The sequence below is a fragment of the Fukomys damarensis genome, unplaced genomic scaffold (assembly GCF_012274545.1).
Source record: "Fukomys damarensis isolate Sample0158 unplaced genomic scaffold, DMR_v1.0_HiC HiC_scaffold_33, whole genome shotgun sequence".
Classification (NCBI taxonomy): domain Eukaryota; kingdom Metazoa; phylum Chordata; class Mammalia; order Rodentia; family Bathyergidae; genus Fukomys; species Fukomys damarensis.
In genome coordinates, this window is record NW_022900945.1 from 5,629,938 (window position 1) to 5,635,056 (window position 5,119).

The window sequence follows — 5,119 nt, forward strand, 5'->3', positions numbered from 1 at the left end:
ATATTTGAATTTATTCCTAGTGGTGAGCAGTGAATCAATATTTGTCAAATTAAATCGAACTGAGTTGAATATCCATTCCTCCTGAAACTCTTGTCCAGCGTTTGTGTTATTGCTTCTGGGAGAAAAAAAGAGCTAAGTTTAAAAATCTCACTGAATAATAACAGTTGTATTTCCAAATACTTTCTCTATCCTGTTTTCCCACGTCCTCCTTCCCGCTACCCATAGACATTTTTCTGACTTTGTTTACCAGTCTCCCATGTACAGCATTGGAAAATGGGGCCAGGTCACGGATGGAAGGGCAGAGCTTGGGCCGTGCACCTGATGTATTCAGCTCCTGTTTTCCAGAGTCAGTCAGGTGTGTCCAGCTGGCTTAGCACAAAAGGAGACTCATTAATACAACATCGCATCGTCATCAGGGGATGGAGACTCCGACAGAAGTGAAACTAAGCAGTCATAGTGAGTGTTCCATAGATGCCATGTGGAAAAGCAAGATCAATTAGGACTGAGCATTCCTCAGCATCTTACAGGAAGCTTTTCATCCCAGTAAGCAGAATGTGTGTTTTCCTTATAGCTCACCTTATAGTCTAATTCCTTTATTTATTAACTTTATTGGTACATTTTGGGTATACAGTATAATGACATTCATCTTTGGAAATGTGCACCTTCGCATGATCCATCTCGGTTCTTATTTCTTCCCCTTTCCCCTGCCCTCTCTTCACCCCCTCCACCCCTCCCTATTTATAAAAACTTTGTTTCCATTTTTTCCTTTTCTCATATTTCTCCCATTCCCTGTTTTCCTTCCCCCAATCTCTCCCATTTCCCCTGCCCCTTTGGACCTTTTCTTCCTATTTCACAATATCTATTTGCCTTTTGATCCTTATTTACAGTTTTTCACATCAGAGAAACTATTCGGGATTTACTCATGTCTGTCCTATAGCTAAATGGATGCACACAAAGGCGATATTCCAATTCTCTTTAGCTGCGTACAGTTATTTTACACACAAAGGTAGGCAGACTATAATGTTCAAGTTTCGTTTTGTTTTGAGACAGGGTCTCACTAAGTTACCCAGGCTGGTCTCTAACTCTCGATCTTCCCACCTCACCCTTCAGAGTAGTTGGGATTATAGGCAAGTACCTTTGCATCCAGCAAAATCTAAATATTTTGAAGTGAGTCACGAAGTAGAAAATGTAGGATGTGATATTCACAAATGCCAGTTTTAAAAACCTGATTTAAATAAGGGCTTGCCAATTTGCTACATAATTTACTGAAGACATCTTGGCCACAATTGTCTAATTATGAAATGAACTCTCCTTCACACCATCCCTACCAGCAGACATGGTCAGTGAAGTGGGGAAGGGAGCTAATTCTAAAGCTAAATTGAATAAGAAAAACAAAACACTTAGGCTTAAAATGTCTGATGTCTAGAACATAACTCACATCAATAGATTTTCCAAATTTCCAACTCATGTCTCTGGTCTGGCCTCCAACAATATGATACTCATTAATCTTAACTCAGTTCACTAAGATTATAAAACCCAAGGGCTGGGGATTTAACTCAGTGGCACCACACCTTCCTTGCAAGCGCAAGGTCCTGAGCTCAATCCCTGGCACCAAAAAAGAAACACAAAAGAGTATAAAACCCAGAAATTATCTTAGGACTCTGAAGTGAGCATCATCGTACGATACTATGATGGTTAGTCAGCGTCAGAACGGTGCCAGTGTGAAAGAGGATGGTCCAATATGGCACCTTAGAACATGACTCTTGGTTTTGAATATTGGCTTGACCAGTTACCAGCTTGGACTACCTTCTTAAATTTTGCTTAAAACTCATTGTTAATTTGTATGTTGGATAATAATGTATCTGTTTCACATACGTTTTGTAAAGATTGTATGACTCACAGTAAAGTACTTAGAACCCTGATATGCAATAGGAAACCAATCATAGACATTATTGACTGGTTTTGTGGACTTGAGAATGTTATTTAGCTGCACGGATTCATTTTCTTCATCTGTCATAAGGGATGGCGTTGCCTACATTACAGATTGACTGTGGGATTTAAATAAAGTCTTCCTTGACAGTTTGTCTTAACACAGAAAAATAACAATACAATTTTTGGCACAGCATTTTAAAAAGTGGCTGTTCTTATTATGGTCTTTTGTTTTACATGGTAAATATTCAAAGACTATGAAAGGAGATAGTATGTGTGAAAGCTCTTTCAACATATTTAGCAAATAAGGACATCCAAAATAGAGAAAGGAATGAGCTATCCAAAAATTCAATCAGTTTTGATAACTCGCATGTATCAGGGACAAAATTGGGTTTTCCTAAAACAAGAGTATTCTTTTTTAGGTTCACTAAAATGTTATTAATATTTTATATTATATATTAATTTTGGATATGTTGTAAAACTTGGGAAGGAAATGTAAATAAATATGCCTGATTAATTTATTCTTACTACATTGTGTGTATGATATGGGAGATTATTAATACTGACCCCTTTTTATTTTTTATTTTAGGATGGCTAACTGAATTTCCCAGTTTCCCACACTGATCTCAAACATGTGCTCCTCTTGCCTTAGCTCCTGAGTAGGTAGCCTCATTTATTCAATCTTACTTTAACAGTGCATGGCTTAGCAACATAAATACTAATTCTGGCTTTATTTCTTAATTTATTGGTTTTATTAATTTTTATGGCTTATTTTTATTGCTGTCATAGCAGAAAAGATTTATAAATCCAAATAGTAGCAAGGTAGCATTGACTACTTGAAAAACTATCACACAAAAAATTTAGCTATATCAATTATGCAAAGCCTATGTTGAACTTTTTCTTATCCTTCTCTGTTCATGGTTATTTATGCAAAATGTTACAATTTTGAAATGTATTAAAAATACTCCAAATCCCCATAATGGATGTAACTGTACTATATACCTAAAATGTGCCAAGAAACTCAACAAAATATTAAAAAGTCCTCCAAAATACAATTTGTGAAAATTTTAATAAATTTAAAAGTGTATTTTCAAAGTTTTAGAGTCTATAGACATGAATATTTTTATGGATGATATATCTCATTTTTGGCAATAACTCATAAGGATTGAAATAATCCTAAGCATTTGTTTTTTAAATGCTCTCTCCACACAAGAATTTATTTCAAAAAGCAATTATTTTCCCACTTATTGCTGAAACTTCACTCCTACCTTGAAGGAATGGATTAAGAGGGGATTTTTGTTGTGCTTGTTTGCTTGTCTGTTGTTACCTTCAGATCTGATAAATAGCAGATACCTAAGAGACACTGTCAAGCTGGAAAAGATCAGCTAATTTGGATAGTTGTCATTGGTAAAATAAAAGAATATAATTCGCTTTTAGGTCAACAATTGTTTGGGCTGTATTGCCAAAAGATAGTGGAGAAAATCTTGTGAGTCAGAATGTAGAGCCAATTTCTATTTTATCACATTGTATTGCAAATATATTGCTATCTTGAAATCTGTATTTTTAATACAACTAGCCACGTGATAATAGCCCATAAATGTAAAACATGGCATGGTACAATCCTACCCAGTAAGAACACAACTAACAACACCTCTGTCTTGTAGAGTTTTCATTTTGGAAGAATCATTTTCTGATATGAAGCCACAGTGAGATGCTCGGATTTTTTATGTAATGAATATTACTAAGCTTAACTTCTTCCTCATGTTTATATCATAAATAGCTACTCTATACTTCCTCCTTGAACCTAGTGGATCATCTAGCACATGCCCAGTTATGTGGCCTTCTCCTTAGACACTGCTGTAAAAACTGCAAATTTTGTTTTAATTAGTGTAGCAAAATCAGCCAAAGGTAGAATGACCAGAGTTGGTTAGTGCTTTGGCGTTAGGTGTATAGAAAAAGGCTATCTTTGACACTTGCTTTGTGACAAGTTCTTTGGTAAATATTTTCACATTGATTATTCTTTTCCTGCCTAGCTTAAAAAAAGAAAAAGGAAATTCTCAGGGTATACCTATGAAGTCTTATAAAGTAGCTATTAGCCACATGCGAATATTTAATGTTAAATCAATTTGAATACAGTAAAAATGTTGGTTCCTCGATTGTGCTAGCCACAGGGGAAACCATGGGTCTGGTGATTGCTATTTTGGATATGGTGGATTATAGAACGCACCCATTGCTTCATCCATCTGCTGTTGCTAGAAGGTGCTGACATCTTCTCAGCACTCGTGAGGCCTTCATACTGATCCATGTGCTGCAAAACAGCAGAACAGCAAGCATCCTATGCATAGGAAAAGTAAGAGATGGGAACAGGGGATGCCAGGCTGGCTTCCTGACAACCTGCTCTCACAGTAACCCGCCCACTTTTGAGGGAACTGTGTTAATCCCCTCAAGAAGGTGGAGCTTTACGACCTAACCACCTCCTAAAAGCCCCACCATTTCTCAGTACCATGACACTGGGGCCCAGCTTCAGCATGAGCTTTGGCTGTCACCGATCACCTCCACATCATAGTCCCCATCCTTTCAGGAAGTTATCACTGCACAGCGCTAGTCTGGACTTTGAGTTCTGGAGAGGCACGGCGCAGATCTCCTTCATGCCTCTGATACTATTAAAATTCTAAACAAATGCTTCATTTTCATCTGTAGCACAGTAGAACAGAGACCTTAGTCAGTCAAGTACAATTAGAACTCTAATAACGCTAGTGCATTTTGTAGGACTTAATTTTGGGCCAGGTATTGTGTTAAATGCCGTGTAAAGTTTTATTTCATTATTATCACAAGAGGTCTATGAATGAAATTTATAGAGAAGCAAGCAACCCAAGTGGTAAGCTTGATAAACAGCAAAGTTGTGACTTGAACGCTGGAGCTGGGCAATTAAGGAGAGCTGTGTTTGGCAGCGTCATGGGCCCTGCATACCAAGAAGGGTGGTGAAGAGTCAGGCGCTCATTCTGAACACAAAGCTTACGGAAATGAATGTATCAAAAATCTCAGTCATCATGATGCATTATTTTTTAAAAATCAAAAGTAAGGGCCAGGGATTTAGCTCAGCGGTTCGGTGGCCTGCCTTGCAACCGCAAGGACCTGAGTTCAATCCCCGGTACCAAAAAAAAAAAAAAAAAAAAAAAAAAAAAAAAAA

The 5,119-nt window shown here is 37.2% G+C and overlaps 1 long non-coding RNA gene across 1 annotated transcript in view; it reads left to right on the top strand.

The window, feature by feature from the left end:
* Window positions 1-334: 334 nt before the first annotated feature.
* Window positions 335-5,119, top strand: part of LOC104848908 — a 30,538-nt gene continuing 25,753 nt past the window's right edge. The window contains exons 1-2 of the long non-coding RNA XR_004515072.1: window positions 335-543; window positions 2,519-2,588. This is a non-coding gene — a long non-coding RNA (uncharacterized LOC104848908). The remainder of the gene's footprint in view (window positions 544-2,518; window positions 2,589-5,119) is intronic.